A 22,417-nucleotide genomic window follows, 5' to 3' on the forward strand; every position below is an offset into this window, starting at 1 on the left:
GCTGAGACCTGTAGTTTTGAAGACAGCGTCCCTTAGCTTTCCTGGCCCAAATCAGCCAGAACTGTTTCCCAAGCTCCCAACTGGTCACCTGGAAAATCAGCACCAAGGGCAGAGGAGCCCAACTGTATGCACTAGAGAGCTCTAAGGTCACCCTCAAACATTAGAAAACTCAAATGCTCAGTTCTGGGACAGGAATGGGTCACATGCTGTGTCTTGTACAAAATGCAGGACCAAGTGAGGCCCCAACAAAAGCCTTTCTCTTAGTAAATGCTACCTCTAGCACTATAAATAGGGGTCTGGGTGGGGTAGCGGTCAGCAGTCCTTCCTGACCACCCAGCTGGATGAATCCAAGCCTGTGTATGGTTTGTCAAACTAACAACTAGTATGTGAACAGAAAGATTTTATCATCTCTCCCAAAAACTCAAGCCCAAACCCAAACTCACCCGACTGCTCTAGTGTCTATCAGGCAGATAAATATCTCCTCTCCCTGGTACGAACAGCCACTTGCCCTGGACAATAGTACAAAGCTCAGGTTGCCAAGGTGGCTCACAGATCCAATGACCTTCCTCCTGTGGCACGTCCTCTATCAGTGGAACAATTAGAATCTACAGAAAGCTGACATCTGCACTTGAGAAGTAGACAAAGCCTCACAATTTCCACTGGAATGCCATGTGTACAGAAATAAATTTCATTTCCATTCCATCTATCTTCTGTCAGTCTGAACGCAGGCCCTGTCTTCATTTGTATAACTAACCACAATAATTGTAAAGGTTCAGAGGCCAACACATAGAGAAAGCCCATTGTTTAAAACCTGTCTCCCCAAACCCTGTGTTAAGGGGCTTAAACGAAAATACTAAGAATAGGGACTGTGTAACTGCATCTTGCTTTTAAGCTTCACACAGTGAATCAGCATTTCAGGAACTGCTCCCTCAGAGACACTGGCGAAAACTCTGCAGGGAAGATTAGTAAGAGATTGGCATTAAGTTGTCAGGCAATGTCGCAGTGGTATTTTTGAGCACATCATGAAATTCCTATTTTCCAGAGCACTAGATAGCAGTAGCAAATTCTTTAATTTCCCTCATGCTATTTGCATTAGCATTTCCTGTGCTTCTCAAGTACTTATTTTTTCATAAAATTATTTACTTTATGTGGTTTAATTTTCTTTGGATTTACATGTCACAGCTATATGATGTAACTGTTATAAAGCGAAAGAAGAGGTGGGCGGGTATGGAAACATCCCTTTTAAATACCTGAGAAAGCAGTCATGATTATTTGATAAAGGATTCCAGAGGAGGTTCGGAATGTTTCCATGTAATCTGGACCCAAGCAACAGTAATCAAACCACAGTTCGTGAAATCTGCAAGTGCAAACTAATGGAGCTGTCAGGCCTAGGATGTGAGCAAACATGGGCCATGCAAAATGGAATTTCCTCCCTGCTGCACAGTCCTGCTGTTGACCTGCCAGGCCCATTGAAATCTGATGCTCAGAGTGACCAGGCCTCCCTAAGGGAACGTGGGCCTGGCACCAAACTCTCCACCTGAGAGCATACCCCAAACCACCTGGACAGCTGCTCTTTTTCCCTGCTTCCTTTTCAGCCAAAAGAATCCTGTTCCTAAACCACCACTAAACTCACAGAGCCTGTCTTCAGGTCCAAAGCTAATTGCTGAACATGGCAAAGGGCCAGCAGTCAGGCTGAGGGAAGCCAACAACAAAAGGAATAGGTAGCAAGGCTCCAGAGCAGCTTTCAAAAGGGAGTAATTTAATCCTGAAGGAAGAAACTGCTGCATTTTACCCAGATTCTTAATCCTACGGTTTAATAAAAACATCATGAGTCGTCAGCAATACTGTCTTCTTCAATGTGTCCTTATCCTCCAATACCAGCCCTGAGGCTTGAGGGCATTCTGTCCCATCCCCCCAATCTGGCACCACCCTCTCAGTTTCATCCCCTCCTCCAGCTGTCCCCACCTGAAGGGATCCTCAAACAGGATGCCTCACATTCTTTTTAAGGTCATTGGCCACTTCTTTGAAAATGTTTCTGAGAAACTCCTTGTTCCCTAAACCACTGCTCTGAGGACTTGCCCTGTCAAACCAGAGTCAGCTCTGGCTCCCAATGCCAATGTCTCCCGCAAAAGCAGCAGCATTAAAGCCAGGGTGCCCAAGGGAGGGTGTGTTTGCTTCCCATATTGACTTGCTACCAGAACATGGGCGTTAAGAGTCCAGCAGGCCTCGGTCCGTTTATTGGTGGGGTGACCCCAGCAAAGGTTGTCAGCACTAGGCACATTTTCTTTCCTGCTATGTGGAACTAATAACTGAACCTACTCTCAGACAGGAGGATTAAGTGAGGTTATGCAGATCAACTGTTTAGCTCCACGTTGCATAGAATCACCTCAGTTTAAAAAAAAAAAAAGGCTGTTTGGGACTCAAGTTCCAAAGAGTTTGCTGGACAGAAAATCAGAAAAATCCAAGAAACCTTTATTTTCGCAAGAAAGATTGAACAGTGGTTCCCAAATCTACATGGACTGTCAGGAAGAGCAGTATATACTAGAGCAAGATATATCTAACCTCCCAGGCTTGGGGTGTCTCAATGTTAAAAGCAAGTGTTATACAAACACAGACCAAGGCTGCTGGCCAAGCACTGTAAAGAATGTTTGGGACTTGTAAAAAAATACAATTCTTTGCCACATTTGAACCACGCAAATGAATGCACTCTTGCCAGCAACAGGACTCCTAATTGGAAGAGAAGTCCAATCCATTTATCTTCCCTTGCTCCGAGGTGCCCGGGCTTGAGGCTCACCCATGGAGTCAGTGTACCCAGAGTTCTGGGTGGGATCTGGCGGGAAGTGCTGTGGGACGAAGCCAAGCAGCAGCTGAGCAGCATACTGGAGGCAAGATGCTGCACCCAGCCCTGCCCCTGTGATACTGCGCTCAGAGCTGGCACATCCTTCCTGCTCACCAGGGCTCACGTACCTTGTCCCTCAAAGGGGCACATTAATTCTGGCCTGCCCACCCATAGTTCCTGCGGGATACACAGATAATGGGTGCCAGGAAAGGGGCATGCAGAGGCTGTGAGCTCAGAGCACTTACAAGGGTCCTGGGTCTCTGTGTGCATAGACACTAGAGGGGTGAAGCTGACAGAGCGCGGTGTCTGCCCTCAGGCTCTCACCGATGGGCACGCCCCTGCCTTGTGCTGTGCTCAGGCGTGGTACAACACGTCTTCTGAGATCTTCCTCTGACCAACTCTGTGGCATAGGGTCAGCTCTGACCTGAAGCGTGGGCGTGGGGTCAAGAAGGAAAAGCCTCTGCACAAGTGCCAGTCCTCTGTCGGATCAAGAATGGGTGCACATTCGGTTTTATTCCAGAGTAAGGCGGTCATGGCCTCCTGAACCCAACAGTAGTGACATGAGCTAGGACAGTGCTCTAAACAGAAGTTACCTGCTGAGCCTCCAAGCTGCTCCACCCTGGAAACGTCAGGATGCTTCAATTTCATCCCTACCTGGTCTATTCTCGTGATTATGCCCACAGAAACCCCAAATGCATCATCACTCTGCTTCACATAGCAAGGGTCAACCACAAAGGTAATAAATGCTGTGTGCCCCTAATGTACACCAAGACTTGGAAAGATGTATTTCTAGAACAATCCTGACACACGTGATCAAGTATTTTACTGTTCCACCTACCTGACTCATTTGGTGGTGACACAAGTGCCAGGCCTTCCCCACCCCCGGGAGGCATGAAGCCTACCCTTGGGTTTGGCCCCAAGGAGCAGCAGGAGAAATGGGTGTTGCTGGGTGTTGCTGGGTGTCTTCTGTGATGACAACCATCCGTGTCCTGGGCAACACACCTGTGCCAGAGATTGGAAAGAACAGGAAAGGGGACAAGAGGGAATAACGCATTTTGTAGTTTATTAAAATACCCATGCCAACCATTCCCTCTCTTTTAACAAAAAGACAGTTTGCAAACAATAAAAGAATGTCAGACAAGAAAGAGGCCACAACGCCTGGTGGCAGGGCAGCTGAGGGTGGCGGCGTGGTTCTGTGTGCCTGGTTGCACTGAGGGCAGGTCAGGGCACGGAGCTGCCACAAGCTGAACGGTGAGTACGGTGTTGCCTTCCTCTGCCTGCCACTCATTCCTTGGCGTGACCCAGCCATCACCATCTGCTGCCCACCTTCATCTTAGGCATGCGAGGAGCACACGAGCTCTGGCTCCAAAAGGCAATCCCCGTGATTCACTCTCAGGGACAGGCAGGCATGTGCCAGGCAGGAAGCAGGCTCTCCCTCACACCCTGAGGCCTGGGATGGCTCCTGAGAGCTGACCCCCACTCCCACTCAGGGCTGCCTGCCTCTCAGGCCCCTGCCTGGCACAGCCTCCCTCTCCCTGCTGCAGCCCTGCTGAAACACAGCTGAGCTAATTCTGGGCTCGCTGCCACCCGCACAAGCCCACGCTGCACATGTTCTGACTCACAGCTGAGGCACCCAGGAACAGGGGCCGGGGGTCCTCAGGCACAGCAAGGGGGCCAGAGGCAGAGCTGGGGCCTCTGACTACTTAGCCAAGAGACTATGGTAGGAGATGTGTCCAAATCTTAAACTCCATGAATCTCCTGAGACATTCAGTCATACTTAATAGTGCACAACCACGGAATGAAAATCTGGGCTTCAAAATCAAATCTGCATTACTCTTTACCCAAAAGTCCCATTTTTTCCCATGTGGGAAATTCTCACTCTACCTCTAAAGTTCTCAGACATAAAAAGCATTAGATCAGGAGAAAAGGGAGAATATTTGCTTCGAAAAGTTCAATTCATCCCAACTGTAAACCATTTACTGAACACCTATTATGTGTTATTCTTCTGCAAGTCCTCAAAGCCTTAACTATAGTCTCCACCCTCAAGAAACCTCATTCTGTGGGGGAGGCAGACATTTCTGGAATCTACTTGGAATGGAGGCATACTGAGTAGTGCAGGAGAAGTGTGAGTTACTTCTGCCCTGGAGGGGAGGAGAGGAAGGAGCGACCAGCAGGTTGTCTGCTGGTTGGAAGCAAGACTACGGGCAGCGAGAACACAGGCTTTAAGGCCCAGAGCAAGGGATGTTTGGAGCAGAGAATATTGAAACTGGAAGCTGTGGGCCATGAGGGCAGGGGAAGGTATCAGAGGAGGCAAGACCCAAGGAACAGCTCTGGTCAGACCGGATGCCAAACCCCTCAGCAACTAGGCCAGACTTCCATCAAAGGGAAGACTGGACATCAAGGAGTCAGGGCAAGGAGAGTCTCCAGGAGCAGAAAGACCCTAACCAACAGGTGTGGTTGAGCAAATTACTTACATGCTCTGAGCCTTGCAATAATCAAAACAGTCAGACCAGCCCCTACCTGGCAGGGCTGTTTTGAGGATTAACATGCTAAGCTATGTGGACGCCCTGGGCCTGGAGCCTGGGTCGCGGCTGGTGATCCCACAGTGACCCAGCAGGACATTACAGAGAGAATACAAAGTTGAGAGCCAAACAAGTTAGGGCCAAACTCTGATCCCACTGTTTAGAAGTAGTACAAAAGCAGGAAAGTTATTAAACTGCTCTGACTCCCAGTCTCTTCCTGGACAAGAGTGGAAGTGTGGTATGTGCTGTGTTCACTGTCTGTACTGCAGGCTTTTATTATCATGTCAACATTCACTGTGACCTACTGACCACTGTGGGGCTGGCCATGTAGCCCACTTGAGGTCGGGAGTCAGGAATGAAAGTGAGGCAACATGCCAGGTAGGAGGAGTGAGCCACGGAGCTCAGGTAGGCCTGTCTCTGGAATTCCGGTAATGTTCCCTCTACATTGGAAGTTAGTCTCTTCCTGCCTCCCGGCACCACACAGCAACTCTGCCAGTTCAAACAACAACATGAACATTTACTCAAGGCGGACTCTGAACCTCCACTGCAGGTCTGCAGCCCTGGAGCCTGGTTTACAGTGGCGAGGTCCCCCTCCATGGCATCACACACATACACATGTAGACACCACCAGGTCCAAACACATATAAAGCACAATCACCCTGGCACCTCAGACACAGGAAGAACCCACTGAGAAATCAGCAGGGACCTGCCCACCCTCCCATCCCCAACGTTAACAACATCACCCTGTCCACCAGGGTTAAGTTCCCAGGGCTCCACCCCTGCCCACTGGCTCCCAGGCATCCAGTCTCTCCCTGAGCTGAGCTCCTGTGTGCTGGTGGCCAAGGGTTAGTTAGCACCAAAGGGAACAGGGCCATGAAAGCCAAGGCAGCACACTGTGGATGTACTGAGCCTGAGGGGGTAGCCCAAGAAGGAAAAACTTGGTGCCCTGCTCAGGGCTCATCCCCACCAGGCCTCTGGTTACAAAAGCTGGGTCCTGTCGCTGCTGCCCACAGAGGTTCTAAGATTACACATGCTGGACACAATCCAGCAGGATCTACTGTTTTTTTCCATCCTCTTTGAAGGAGACTTTTTGAAAGCAAGGAGTCCTCGGGGTGGAGAGGAGCCCTCCTGCCTTCTGGGAGGCAGTTCCTCAGTTCACAAGGCAACTGTTCATCGGGGCACGAGACATGGACCCTCCCACCACAGACATTTACTGTTTACTCAAACAGTGTGGTGGCTGAGATTGGTGGGGAGGGCGCCCTGCACAAGTAGCATCCTACCTTCTGGTTCCATTGTTGATGGCCACACCCTTGGAATCTAAGTCCCCTGAGAGAAAACGAAGGGAAAGCTGGATCTCAGCCCGTAAAGCTGCTTCCAGAGCAGGTTCTTGGTGTTTGGAAGTTGCCCAGTAGGTAAAGGGGAGCAGTCCAGAGTAGAAGGTCAAGGGGCCCAAGCATCACCTTCCTGATCAATTTCGAGTCTCTGCCAGTATGGTGGTTTTGATGAAGGAGTGGCACAGACAGACAATGGGGGCTGGGGAGTGAACAGGATGGGAGAGACACAACAGGTATGCACATTCCTGTCACACTGCTCAATCTCAGAGTACATTTAGACAAACAGGAATGGTCTCATCACAAACGCACTTCATCGCATTTGTTTAAACTGCTATAATCACACAACGGAATACTACTCAAAAAGGAATTGATATTGATATACAAGCTACATGGATGAGTCACAAAACAATGACAGGAAGACACCAAGGGAGAACATACTAAGTGATTCTACTCATAGACGTTTCTAGGGAACGCAAACTGAATGACAGTGACTGAGAGTAGATCAGGGTTCCCTGCAAGGGATATGGGCAGGGCAGAGGAAGAAATTACAAAGGGCATAAAGTAACATTTGCAAGTAATGGGTATGTTTATCATATTGATAGCAGTGCTGGTTTTAGGTGTACACACATATGTCAAATCTTATCCAACTGTGCACTTTAAATGTGTGCAGATTATATGTCAATTATAGCTCATTAACGCTATTTTAAAAATGTACCCCACACTGTTTAATAAAGAAATAATACAGAAAAATATTAAGTCTCCAGTAATTCTAAGAGAGCTAACCAGAAACAACATCTTGGTATATTTCCTTACAATCGCTTTCCTCAGCACTCACAAAAAATAATACGTAAACTTGTTTTTATGTAGAATGTAGCCTCTCTTTTAAAAAGTTTTATATTCTGAATTTTTTTGTTGGGTTTTGAACTCCAATCCCTCAAGCACACTGAGAACAGGAGGTGGGGCCAGCCATTCTCACAAAAGGGTTGAGGGACCAGGAAAGAGGCAGAGCAAAGCACAAAACAGGACCTCAGCCTGGGGCCCTGCGTGGCATCCTACCAAGTGTTAGCACCCCTTCCTTCAGTCTAACACATCTAATCCACTTTCTCTAAACCAAGCCTAAATGACATTGCCTTGTACTCAGCGCCTGCTCAATTATAATTCATTGGAATTAAACGGAAAAAATGAAGACCATCTACCCCCCAATACATCCTGATGGCTCCTTCCCCATCTTCACTGTACCCACTGGTTCTATACCGTGGGTCTTGCTCTCTATCTCTGGCCCACCCTCCTTCATGCCTTCTTCATTTAGCCTTAGACCATGAAGTTCCCTTGCGACTAAGCATCTTTAGGAACATAGGATGCTAATGTTCATGAGGATCTGGTCTCACTTTAACATGTGAATGATTCACTCCCTATTACTGCGTGTTTGAATCCTTCCAAATTTTCATCTTTGTAAATAACATTGTGATGAACATCTTTGCACAGAAATCTCTAGACTACAGATTGCTTCCTTGGGAAAAATTTCTTGAAGTAGAATCGCCAAGAGAAAGGAATAAGGACTCTGAGACATACTGCCAAACTGCTTTTCAGAAAAGTTGTACCTTCTACTCCCCGAGGCACATGAGACTCCTCGCCACCCCTCTCCACCTGCATCGAGTACTATCATTCATGAAACCAATACACACACACGTTTGCTAATCTGATAGCAAAGAAAATAGGATTTAATTATAATATGCACCTATTTGATTCTCAAGACTGGTTTCCTTTCTCACATCTACTACCATTTATTTCTCCTTATATGAATTAATTCATGCCCTTCACCTACTTTCCAATTGCACTGTTCATTCTTCATAAGAGTGCTTCATATTGACTTAAGAGTCGTTTATGCGGAAGGTATTTGTCACACAGGCCAAACACACTTTTTTTGAGTTTATCAACTGACTTTGATTTTGTTTTGTTTTTTCTTTTGGCATACTAAAGATTTTTTTTTCCCAATGAACAAAACAATCCTCAATTTATAGTTTCTTCCTCTTTCTAAGACTATTCCATGGGTATGCTTTCTTTTCCCATTGCAATATAAAAATATTTACATTATTGTAAATTTTAACATGACATAGTATCTGGTAAGCTGTCCACCAAGATTTTTGCTGGGAAATGCATTACATCCATAAACAAATTTGGGAACAACTTAAATATTTAAAACACTGAACACTCCCTTGCAGAAAATATGCTAAAATCCTCCATTTATCTAGGCGTTCTTCTGTGTCTCCCATATAAATCTGTAATGTTCTATAGTTTCCTCTCAGTACTCTCCCTAGCTATTCCATCTCTGGTTGTGTTCTGACTGGAACAGCTTCCCTATTACATTTCTAGACTCTCTTACAGGCAGACTCTCTTACAGGCAGAGGGGTTGCTCTGTGCACATTTCTGTATGTAGGCACTGTCTGCACCTTCCCCTAAGGCAAGCATAGCTAGTTCCAAAGCTTCCCCGAGGAATCACCCTGGAAACTCCTAGGCCGTGATTACTGAGGGAGGTCCAGTATACAGGGATACAGGGATACAGGATACAGGGTTTCCCCAGTGTACTGCAGTCTACTACTTTCATATTTTTCTACCCTATATGGCCCTTACACAATCCATGTCCTTTCCCATCAGAAATAGCCAGTCCATGGAGCCTCCCTGATAGAGCAGGGCTTAAAGTCTCAGAACTATCAACTATTGCCAGCCACTTTAACATGAGTTCGATCTCCAGACAGGGAGGTGACCCACATGGCATGGCAGACCTCTCCTGACCCACCCGCTGCTCCCCTCAGCAGTGTGGTTCAGTCCATCTGCTTGTTCTGCTCCCCACTCTGTCTCTGGTGAATCCTCTCACCCCCTGCAACTCTGGCCTAAACCCCAGCTCTTGTATGCATGAATAAATCAATAAATATTTAACAAATAAAAAAGGAAATGGCCAGTCCTCCATATACCAGACCCCCCTCCAACTGGAAATGCCTCTCCCAGTGCTTTCTGACCTGCAGGAAATGACATTCACTCTTGAAATTCAGCAAAATTCTACTTTCATCTTCCATGTTCATTAATCCCCACTAGATATGCAACCTGCAGAGAGGCCCTATGTTTGTCTACTTTAGAAAATGAGTTATTCACACATCTGCGGCACTGTGAAAGCCCAGACCACATCTATGCCACCCTGCCTTAAATCATACACTGTGTACATGGCTACAACAAATTAACTGGCAAACAGGATGAAGGAAACTGGAAACAGGCACCCTGGGTGTGGAGAAGTCTCTCATACCTACTCACTCCCTGAGCCAAAAGGAAGAAGTACTCCAGGAAGGCAGGGAGGCCAGGGAGCTGAGGACAAAGGAGTATTTGTACCTCTTCAGAGTGAATAGAGTACAGGCCAGGCCAGTCCTGCACTCTTGGAATCACCCCAGACAACCTCTCAGGTCCCTCCCTTCTTCCCCTTGAGAAGGTAGGCGCCAGTCTTGGAAATCAAATCTGCCCCAACCACAATTCAGACAAGCTTAGGTGAAGGCCAAGGTCCCCAATCCCGCAGCCACAGAGTAACTTCACTTGCAATGCTTATTAAACACAAATCATGGTCTCACCCAGGTCTCCTGGGTATGTCTTGTGGGTAAGGTTGGGGAAGCTACCAGAGATGCTGAAACTAAGCCAAATAGAGCTCAGGTAAGCCCACTTCCATCTCCTAGGCCTTCCTGAATGAGACAAGGTAGAGATGCAAAGAAAGAACGAACCTCTAACAATATTTAGATGCCAGGCACAAGGCTAGGAAGATGTATATTATCTGTACAAATTCTTGTCCCAATTGATAGGTGAGGAAATATTCAGAGGTGTAAGTCTCATTTCTAGGCTGGGAGAAAAATACTCCATATTTGAGAAATCTAACCTTTTATGGATTAGCTAAGGTACTAAAACTTCCAAGCATCTATCTCTCAGTGATGCCTAAGCCTAAGCAACCAAGCAGTTGGTCCTAAGCCTCCAAGCTCAAGGCCTCTCTGTCTTCCCTGAACAGGCTTGGCCCTTACTTTCCCTCCAGCACTAATCTGTACCTGTGCATTACAAGTGAAATCACTAGTGGTCCCTTCCTGCCCTGTGTCATTCCTGCTTCAGTTACTCTACTCTGAGGCACATACAGGCAGGAGAGAGGGCCTAGGGCTCCTCACAGTTCCTAAATGGTAAGACAACCTGTGTATTTCTAATGCTAAAGCTCTCTGGCTTATGACACTTCAAACCCTTTGGAAGTAGTACAGTGGCAGATGCTTTGGATTGTTTTTAGTGCCTGGGAGCTAGAAAAAAGTTAAAGCCAGGATTAGAAAAAACTAAGCCATAATTAATTATGGGAATTTTGTTGTTATTTAGCCTGCTGTATCTTTTTAACTTGGCTTCATGCTTGGTTGACTCTCTTAGAGTATTTATTCTATTTTATAAATTTGCATTTTTTAAATAAAATGCTTTTGTCTAAAAACATTCAGAAATAAAGAACTATATACTTTGCCTAAGAACTATATACTCTACCTAAGGTAGAGCCTTATCCACTACAGAGGTATCATGAAGTCAAGCAAACTCCCTGGTGGAACTTACTGAAATTGCAAGCAAAGTACCCAGGAGAGAGAAATAAAACACTCCCTTTTTTTTAGAGAGACTACAAATATTAATTCTTGGTTTTTTTCATGTGAATCTCAGATGCAAACATTATCTGTAAATGGAACCAACATTATGTCATATACATGTACAAATTACTCTTCTCAAAATGTGTGGATGTGATTAGTAAAATGTATGCACATCTACATTTAAAGTAGCTTCAAAGTTCAGTGTCTTTTCATTTACATATATTTTTGTCATTGACAGATACTGACAACCTTTCAGAAAACCAATGCCGTGGCATGCCATTCTAGAAATTGAGTCCCGAAGAGAACGCAGATGAAAATTCAGCTTGATTGACAATGGAAAGCTCAAACTACAACTTTTGTATGCAAGAGTATATGTCCAATCATCAAAAGAGCAAAGAGCCGTTTTAATATCAACACGACATTACAACAGAAGTATTTATTGGGGATCTGAGGAGAAACAAGAACAGATGATGTCTGGGAAGTATCTGCTCCTTCAGCTAATCATCCTAACACATGCTGAACAATTCATGTAGGATGGTCCCATGGAACAAAAAGATTCAGGCCATAGCCATCCTCGTCCATCTGACCACTGATCCAGTGGGCAAGTGGAGCAGGTTGTTAGCTCTGGACCTCCTCCCACTCCCTGGGAGCTGCAGGTGACTACCTCCCCCTCTGCCCTACTTAGTCTCCTGGGTGGGGACAAGCAAGTCACTTCCATCTCCATGAGCTTCAGCTTTTTCACCTTAAAAGAGGGATAAACTGGCCCTCCCTGGTGGCGCAGCGGGTTAAAGCACAGCACTGAGAATCTGAAGCCACTTCCGCATGAGTTCGATTCCCGCCTGCCGCCTGCCCCGGAGGAGACCACATGGCGAGCCAGACCTCTCCTGACCCGCCCGCTGCTCCCCTCAGCAGTGTACTTTGTCGATCTGCCTGTTCTGCTCCCCACTCTGTCTCTGGTGAAGCCTCTCACCACCCCTGAGCCTCTGGCCTGTACCCCAGTTCTGTATGCACAAATAAATAAATCTTTAAAAAAAAAAGAGGGATAAACTTTTCTAGTTTTAAAGATAACTCCAAGAATCAGTAGGCTGATAGATTCCTGAAGGGCCTGGAAGTGCCTGGAATACAGCACATGCTGAGCACATGGTGTTTTCCTCATCACCCATGCTCCCCACTGCACCCCTTCGGTTTTCATTCCGATGTCAGTCTTTGACTTTTTACTCCTACACCAGGTGTGACAGTACTCAACACCAGGTCTTCTAATGTTCTCACTTTGGGCTCTCCACCTTACAGGCACAAGTACCCCAGCTAGTCCACAGTACCACCATCATTCTGCAGATGAGGAACTGAGAGGCCACAGACTGGCAAATGGGGGGCGGGGTGTTAGGTCTTGTCCCAGAGTTCCCAGTCACAAGGCCTTATTTTAACTAGGGAAGATTTCATAAAGAAAAAAGAGGAGGGGACAAGGGAATAACTAAGGCTCAATTATAACAGAATGTCATTTCCAGGGCCTCCCTGGTGGCCTGGGGATTAAGTCTCAAAGCTATCACCACCACAGCCTGAGTTTGATCCCTGGCCAGGGAACTGACCCACATGGTGCAGCAGACCTCTCCTGTCTCACCTGATGCTCCCCTCAGCAGTGTATGTCTGAAAATCCGTATGTTCTGCTCCCCCATTCTGTCTCTGGTGAATCCTCTTACACACTTCCCCACACACACACATACACCTAACCATATATCTAGTTCTTCTAGGCAAAAATTCAAAAATACATCATTTCCAATTCCCTCTTGCACAACAGTTACAACACAGCTGCCATTTCCACATAAATTATTGTCTATGGCTTCTCCCAATCACCCTGGAGGCGGATCTCAACCTCCCAGAATGAGCAGAAGGAAGGTGAGCCCAAGGCTAAGCCCAAGGTCACACAAACATCAAGGGGCCTACCAGGATGTGACTCCTTGCCCCTGGAACACCCTGGGAGGAACTTGCCAAAAGAGTTCATTTCCATTAAGTGAAACGCTGGGAGAGTTAAAAGGCCACTCCCCAGTTATTACCCTGGTCCACTGTGTGCTGACAATTTAGGTAAGGCCCATAATTTCTGTGTGCCTCAGTCTGCCAGTCTGTAAAATGAGGATGATTCAGTGAGGAGCAAAGCCATTGTGGCCGCACCCTGGCATGTTAACTACTAGTAACTACAATGACAAAACAACATGTATGTGAGCAGAGGGTCAGTGCCTGAGATGCACACTCAGAAAAGCAGGCTGTATTCAAGGGGGATCGTCTAAGACAAATGGAAGACAGGCTAGGTTCATGATCCTACTGCTCACTAACTGAGGGGTCCCGATCAGGACACTTTCACTTCTCTGGGCCTTGGTGCCCTTATTTATAAAATGTCCAGGATGATCAAAAGTAACAAATGAGATGATGAAGGTAACATATCCAAAATCATGTGTGGAATTCAACAGGTGGGAAATAACAGGCATCAGCTCAGACATAATCGACTCTGAGCTAGGAAGAGTCTTCCTACTCACACTTAATTACTTTAAAGCACGAGGTTGGTTGTGGGGGTGGGATTATGCAACAGGCAGCCTGGATTATCCAGTGTTTGTTCACATGCTACACACAAAAAATTCAGTCTCATTTTATGCGCTTAGAAGAATTGAAAGAAAAACAGCTGTTGCTGGTAAAATAATTATTACAGTTTACTTTGTAATATACAATCAGTGCATATACCTCCCAAAATTAAAGAAAGGAAAACAGCTGTTACATATAAACCAAGGCCTACTTTTAATTCCTAGAAAGAAGGTGCTACAGAAACCTAAGGCGAGTCATTTGTGGTATATCACATCACTGTTCCATTCTTCTTTGTATAAGATATGGATTTGTTTGATAGGTCTTGCTAAAAGCAGGGTCTGCTGAGCCCTCTAGGAGTGAGTCCCAAAGGCTACCTCCTCCACCCTGGGCTACAGGGGCTGGGCTCCTCCTTCCTTCCCCACCTTGTCATTGGCCTCAGAGCTCTAAGTGCAGAGTATTAGGCTGTTTTAAACAGTTTCTCTGAAGGGTAACTTATACTTTGAGGGGTGAAGGAAGGGTTGAGGGTCAACAGCATGTCTCTAAAACTGCTACCCCCCCCCCATGGAGTATGGTTTTCTAAAGACACAGACTTTCTAAAGACACAGAATGCTTCTTAAGCAATGCTTTTCTTGAACAAAAATACAGTAATTCCCTCAGAGGGGTAGGCTGGAACTATACAAACACCTGAATTCACAGTAATTATACACAAAAGCCTATTCGAAGAGGCAAAGAGAAACATGCTTCATGCATTGAATACTGATCAATTAGGACTTATGGGAAAAAAAGAGGGGGGCTATTACCATAATAGCATATTAACTCCAGCTTCCTACCTACGCCTGGTAACAGGGCTGTTCAACATTGACACACCAGCAAGAAGGGGCAAAGAGAGCTGAGAGTTTCAACATGGAGAGAAATAACCAGATGTTCTGCTCAAATCCCATGTCCTTCCCATTGAGGCAGGTTTCTGGGGAGCTGATGTTCAAATACTTGGTCTGTGTACAGGTAAGCCTGCAGGAACTCTTAGTATGTGGTTTCACCTATTTGAAGCTCAGTCTGGGGATGCTTCTGTTCTGATTTCTCAGAGAGCAGAAAGGGGGTACTGGGTTTGTGACACAGAGCAAAAGAAAGGGGAATGAAATGAAAGTATCCCTGTGAAATGTGACTTGGCTTCTCAGTTGTGTATAAACAGTTCATTCCATGAGACAGGGACCAGCCCATCATCCCCATGGCTACATTCTGTGAATTTCCTCTGCGTGCATTAACTATAACACAAAAGGCACCCAATGTAAAAAGAGAGAAAGGCTGAGATGCTGTTCATTCTGTTTCTGTTTGACTTGTTCTCTGCCTGGTTGAGACTAGAAAACTAAAGACTCTTCTCCCAGCCTCTTTTCCAACCAGGCTGTTGTGTATCTTTGATAACAGGCACGTCCACAGTAGTTCAGATTTTCCCATGCTTGGTAGCGGAGGTTCCAGAGCCTTGTCCAGAGCACCACAGGTGGATACCAGCAGCAGGGGTCTCTCTATGGGGCAGGGAGAATGTCGGGAGGCAGCAGCTCCCAGAGGTCAGCTCTGCTGTGTTGCTCCAGGGTTCCTCCTGTAGGTGGGAACAAGGACTAAGCTCCTGACAATTTGTGGGCCCTGAACGTCCTGCATTAAATCCTGTTCTACTTACACTAGAGAAACTTCTGAATAGATGCTTAAGATGCTACCAAACAAGTGCAGTTAATCTCCTAGGACAAAAACAAAAAGCCTTGGTGTGAAAAATCTTACTTTAGACAGGACAGATGAAAGGCCTGTATATGCACAGGAAATCTATTCAAGACTCATTACCCTCTTCTAAATTGTTATTAATGATGTACCCTTATTTTAGATCCTTATTTTTTTTTTCATAACATTGGTTTTATCCACTCAGGTGTGGTCACCACAGTCTTCCCACCAAAGCACCATAAGAGTCCTTTGAAGGAACCAATCAGACAAATGAGATAAAGAGCACCAAGAAGGACATCCATGGTCATGCTGTTACTAAATGGTGAAAGGTTGCAAATGACCTAAGGGAATGACCATCAAACTGAAGTCTGGGATAGGCTAGGACCTACCCATAGGGTAAATTCTTCACAACCACAAGAACTGATGCTAAGGAAGAAAATCTAATAGCGTGGAAAAGAAACTCCGCACTTACTACTGATTCTGAAAAGGCAGCCTACAAAACACAGACATTACATCTTTTAAAATCCTATTTTTCTGCATCCATTGATATATGCGTATTTGGTGCAGTACAGGCAAAAGGCTTGGAAGGATATGCCTCTGACTGTTATCAAGATGCTCATGTTCTGCCCCCAGGTTTGTTGGATGGTAGAAACTGTCTGTTACAGCAGCGCCTGGCCTTGTGCCATACTTGGGAGCAGCCAGAGAGCAGCCCAACTGCAATGAGCCAAATCACAAGTCTGGTCAGAACCCCAGACAGTTGGGGCCTGTTCCATGCCAAGCTTGCTACCTTCTGGGCCTTTCCTACTTGATGGTCTGGCTGAGTCTTGCCTATAGCGGTTCCTCCCCTACCTAAAGATCCCCCTAAGTTGCCCCAGAACTCATGAAATACAGCCAGTCATTTCAATTCTAGAATATAGTACCAGATAAGCTCTGCTTATCAGAATATCTCATTTCAAAAGACCCATCCATCTCTGTTCACAAAGGACATGAAAAGACAACATGGCAGTGGCCAGGGCTCAGAAAATGGATGACTCAAATCTTCAAATCCTTCCAATCAGAGAATACACAGCAAACACTAATGCATGATGATTTGAAGATCTCACTTCCAGGACAACATGCAGCTGACACCCAGCAACCGTGCAAAAACTCATGGCCAGTTCTGTTCCTGTGGAAATTATCCCAGTTCACATAGTATGAATCACCAGGTGGGGTGGTGTGGCCGTGTGATTCAGACATAGAGTAGGTGGGTCTAACCCACTGACAACCCTAGCCTCCAACTTCTCCCAGTAGCAGAGTTACCACTGCAGCTTCAAAGTCACAAATCTTTCACGCAGAAAGGATCCATAAAAAAAGTTCTTGGTATCACTCTGTGGCAAAGGGAGGAGTGAGGCATGAATAACTGAAGTATAAAGCAAGATGATGGAATCGCAGGACTAGGAGTGAGGTATTAAACCCAGGCTGGGACAGCAGTTGCATAGTGGAGATGATACTCCAGAGCAGGTCACTGCATTTTATCTGTTAGCTGAAGAGCAATGAAGAGAACTCAGAGGACCTGAGTCTGAGCCTGTGATGTAGGACAAAGAGTGGCCCCACCCCTGTACCCTCCAGGTGCAGATATTATGCCTGGGCACAAAGCTGCAACCAGATTAAAATGAGCTAAGCATTTCAATCAACTTGCACAGGACTCGAAGCAGCATCTACAATGTGACTACGCATCCTTCCTGAGGTACAAAGAGCAGAAACTGGTCCTGAAGCAATCAGTTCAGGGTCTGTCCATGAACCTGAGGTGGATATGAGCAAGGTGCTAAGCCTCCACAGACCTACACAATCCCAAAGGCTGCAAAGCACTTCCACTCAGTTATCTTGATGGGACAATAGCTTCCAAAAAAAAAAAAAATTCAGTTCTGAAGAAAAGTAAGAAAATGAGAGGGATGACTGTGTAAGTATAAAAATATTTTAATTAGGTAGAACACGTGTATATTAAACTTACAAAGGTATGGCAGGACAAAGAGATACTTAATAATATTCATAAAGTGATAACTATACCCAAGACATCTAGGCAATAAATACTCATGACACAATAAATGCTGAATAGGTACTAAGTACTCATGATACATTCATGTGCATGAAACTAAAGATACAAAAGAAATGTAGTATGTGTCGTAATTCAATTACTCATCCCTGCGCCCATTCTTGTCCTCTAATCCATGGCTGCTGATCAAGCTGGCAAGCAAGATGGGGCCGGGGAGCACTGTCCCTAGATATCTCCAGTAGAACTCTGTGTGTGCGTGGTGTGTGGGGTATGTGTGCATGTGTGTGTGTGTCATTGGCCCAAGAGACCTCCCATTCACAGCCCCACTATCATTAATTCAGCTCTGGTCCTTGTGACCACCTATCAGTAGAGAAAACTGGCATAGCAGAGAAAGACAAAATTCATGAAAGCTGTGTAACCAGGCCTGGGGTGCTGGCTACCTGGTCCCCTCACCTGTGTTACCTTCCTGTCCCTTTCCCTTTGCTGCACCTTATATGTTTTAAAATGCATCAAGGTCATTTCCTACAAAATAGCTACCATTAACTCTGCTCAGGAGCACTCTGTATGACAAGTTCATTTATTTTCCTTAAAAATCATCAGATCTCAAATACATAAGGGTCCTTTATTGCTTTAGGGTATTGTATTAGGTGGCCTTTATTGGGAATTACAGTAAATTTACCTTTCACTTCTAAAAGAGACAATAGAGATACAAATAATTTATGAACTATCTTCCCTGCTGATAGAGTACCTCTACTGACGTGTACACACACACACACACACAGAGCTGATACTTCTGTGGACAAGAGAATTTGGTGACAGAAGAGAATTTGGTGGAGTGATTGCTGCATGGATTCAGAGGTGAGGACAAATATTCTGGAAGTTCTCAAACTTCATACATAGAAAGCAAACCCCAAGCCCCAGGAACAGGAAGAGGCTTCGGCAAATAAACAGGAGGCTTAAGCAAATAAACAACTTTCTACTCCTTACCTTTCAAGAGGACCTTTTATAGTCTTTTTCACAAATACCTTAATCATAAGAAATTACTTGAGGGGCCTTACCAAGAATCTGCATGGGAACAGCACAAGTATCTGCACAAAGTGGCTGGAGCCAGTAAGGGAGGCCCCCGGTTGCATGGCAATGTCTGTCCCATCACTTCTTACCAATTCACCGCTAACTCACCAAGCACTCAGATGGCAGCCACTGAGCTCAGGAAGATAAGCTATAGAATTTAAAGGTGATACAGAGAATTTCTGAAATGATTTTCCAGATGCAGGCATCTAGGAATAACAGCATTAGATGAGAAGTCCTAATTTCCTTTCAGTCTGGGAAAAAACACAAGGAATTTACAGCAGTGATCTTGCCTGTTGTCCTAGCTACAGGTGATAGTAGGTACAGGGTTTCCTGTAGACAATCAGAGAAAAGCATGACATCAGGACCACATTCTTGGGCAGTCTTTCTGTCTCTCTGCATTCAAGGGCTCTTCTAGTGGGAATTTTTCTTTCATCTCCTTCAAGAAGCCTTCCCTGACCACTTTACCTTCCACCCACTGAATGTGAACAAAATCCAGGGCCTGGATGTACAACTTTAGGCTTTATAAGGATTAATCTTATTCTCCAAATAAGTCATTAGCATCCCCAAGAAGCAGACAGGACAAGGATTTTTCTATATTTCTCCTCTTCCTTTAAGTAAATGCCAAACACACATGGGATCGTTTTGATGATGAAGAAGAAACAGCATAGAGATAATCATTTCAAACATATTATTCCACAAGAAACTATAAGGCTGGGCTTAGACAAGTACAGGTAAAAAGCCATTTTCTTTCTCCCTGTCCCCACCACCTCTCCTTAGCCCAACATCTCAAAGTTGCTCTTTCCTCTATATCCTCTCAGCCCCTGACTGATATCTCCAGCATGTCCCAGCTTTTCCAAGTGGTAAGACATTTGGTGAATAATCCATATCAGTCTGTCCAAAAAGATGGAAATGGGGGGAAAAAAGGAATTCTATATCTAATTTCTCAGCATGTTCCTCCCTGCCTCCTTCCCATTTCACCAGGATGTATCTGGTTTCTCCAGGGATGGGGGTTTAATAGAAGCTATTAAAGTTCCCTTTACAACTCAAGAGTCAAGCAAAGAAGTTTGAGCCCCAAGCCTGACTCTAAGCCACAATGTACAGAGGACTGAAAAATATGTCCTGAGACAAATCCTCCCCACTACCAAAGGAAAAACAGCTCTGGTGGTGCTGTGAAGAAAGGAAACTGGAGAGACCAAGTCCCTTGTGTTTTGCACTTTTGCATCTAGAGGAGAAGGAGTGGTGAGGGAAGAAAAACACTGAAATGTTAAGGGGGATGTGGAAGTGCGAGGAGTTTGTACCCTGCTTCCTGCTGGGAACACCAGCTTAGGGCGGTAAAAACAGTGGTGAGCACAGTCCTGCACAAACTGGGTGGGTTCTCAAGTGCTAGTAGGAACCTAGGAGAGACCTCGGAGTGTGGGGACTTCCAGCCAGATGTGGACCCAGGTCCCCAGCTGTGGCTCACTCCAGTGACACAAGCTAAAGGCAGGAGTAGGAGGCTCAGTGTAGTGGTGGGAAGCTCATCAGAGGACAGCAAAAGGACCAGATGACCAGCAAGAAGTCACTCTCCCCCACACCCTGATGTGATGGCAACCTTTTTGTGGCACCCAGATTCCACCTGTATCAAGAAGGGCCCCCCAACCTCAGGTGACCTGAGAGTCGAAGAGACTGACTCTCAAGGGAATAATGTTTTAAACTAACTAGAGTGTATCAGTTATTCTAGACTCCAAAAAGCCATGCGGACAAAATACACTAAAAGAAATATATTAAAAGAAAAACTATCCCCGTTTATTTGAAATAGCAAAATTAAACTCATTTATGAAAATTTCTGCCCACCACAACATGTCATTGACATACTTCACCTCTCTACAAGAAGCCCAGAGCAGGATGCTCCTCTACTCTGATTCAAACATGTCCTTGTGCCACACAGGCAAGATTTATGAGTGTCTGTGGATGACAAGGCACAACACTAGCCTTCAGAGGAAAAGCAAGCGGGTACAATCTTGCCAGGTCAAGTCTAGGCTCACCAAGCCATCAAAGAAAACTTACCTCCAGAAGGGTCTGCCTTCTCTCGTGGCACCCTGATGAGCCGGTCTCCCATCTTGCTGGCAAACAGGCTCAGCAAGACTAGGTGACTAGGTCAAGATGACCAAGCTAGGTGGCAATATGATTAGGACAGTCACCTTTTGGTGTGTTCCCCAGTGCCTGGACCTACACAGCAATCAGGTGCTGTGCATTAGCTGTGCAGCATCCATTTTTGTTTGTTTTATAAATTGATGTTTAGATCAAAGAACTTGACTCACAGAGCAAAAGCAAGTGAGGTGTTGACTCAGGCACAACCTTTAAAGAGGATCCCCCAAATTTCCCTAACATAAATGTTTTAATGCAGTCTTTTAAAGCCTCAAAACAAATACAAGAGCACACATTGTATACAACATCATTTTTAAATAAAGGCAGGATTAATAGTACCTCGGGCTGGAATATGGCTCAGCACAGCACTCCCGCAGAGCAAGAAAACCAGCCCAGCTCAACCCTTACCCACCTGGGTCCAAAGACCCCAGACATCACTGCCTGGCACCGCACTGTCTCTGCCTTCATCCTCACAATGTTACAGCCTCAAGGGGCTCCTGAAGTAACAGAGATGCTGGGGGGAAGAAGCTCTAGAGAGAACTAAATGGATTCTATTCCATAATCATGTAGAGGTGTGATATAAAAAATCTCCCCTCCCCCCATCAATAGGGGAGCAGGTTACCTTAAGGTATCAGCCAGGGAAAGTGTGGAGAGGGCCCTAAATTAGGAATCAATTTCTTGTCTCTCATTTGATGGATTTCCTGGCTCAACATTTAGCGTTCAGCAGTGACAGGATGCAGCTGTGGGCCTGTACAGCGCACCTGGGGCATTCCCTCTTATTTGCCTTTCAAAGGCCAGTTAGCCTATCTGAGCATTTCCACTCTAATCACTTGTTAACCTCATATTAGTGTCCTGTAAAGCGCTTGTTCAAGCAATACTTGTGATTAAAAATGTGAATATGAACTGGATCAAAGCCAAAGTTCCTTACGGGTGGTTTGGAAGAAACACCCGAAACTCCCTAAACAATGACCTGAAACCGTAAAGAAGATGTTCATTTTCTCCCGCAATGGCCTTCAGAAATAGCAGACCCAACACTTCACACACTAAACATTTAAACCCAGCAAACCGTCTCCCCTCCTGTTTTTTTTGTAAATGCATTAAATCGCTAACTATGCCTCACCATTCAAAGTTAAGTCCAGCAAAGTGAGCAAACTTTGGACACTTGCAGGAGTGCGTCTGGTTCCTCTGAATCCCCGGGGCTGGACGCTACCCAAAGAGGCGGCTGCAAGCACGGCGCCCCCTCCCCGGCCCGAGGGGCACCCGGCCGCGCGGGCGCTGCCCCCACTGCCCTCACAGCCGGCCCACCCGAGCAGTCGTGACTCGGGCCCCGTCCTCCGCGATCTCCCCCTCCCCCGCGGTCACCCCCTCCCCCCACCACTGGTCTTCCGCCCACGCGCGCCTTGCGGCCAACCTACCTCAAACCATGCCCGGTACCTGACACCAGAGCGTGGCCCGGACTGGAGAGACGCTCAGGAAGGGCAGCTTCCGAGGGGGCGCGGCGACGAGGGCTGCCCCCTCCCCGGGTGCGCGCCCAGCGGCTCGCGCCCCAAACCGCTTTGGCGCGCGCGCGGAAGCGC

At 46.1% G+C, this 22,417-nt stretch overlaps 1 protein-coding gene across 1 annotated transcript in view; it reads right to left on the reverse strand.

Moving 5' to 3' along the window:
* KIAA1211L (KIAA1211-like ortholog) overlaps window positions 1-22,286 on the reverse strand; it is a 99,753-nt gene extending 77,467 nt beyond the window's left edge. The window contains exons 1-2 of the mRNA XM_004686007.2: window positions 22,256-22,286; window positions 3,678-3,841 (exon numbers count right to left, since the gene is read on the reverse strand). The gene's annotated coding sequence lies outside the window, so the exon portion shown is untranslated. The remainder of the gene's footprint in view (window positions 1-3,677; window positions 3,842-22,255) is intronic.
* Between the last annotated feature and the right edge of the window lie 131 nt (window positions 22,287-22,417).

Source organism: Condylura cristata, unplaced genomic scaffold, assembly GCF_000260355.1.
Source record: "Condylura cristata isolate star-nosed mole 26May11 unplaced genomic scaffold, ConCri1.0 scaffold00020, whole genome shotgun sequence".
In the NCBI taxonomy this organism is placed as follows: Eukaryota; Metazoa; Chordata; class Mammalia; order Eulipotyphla; family Talpidae; genus Condylura; species Condylura cristata.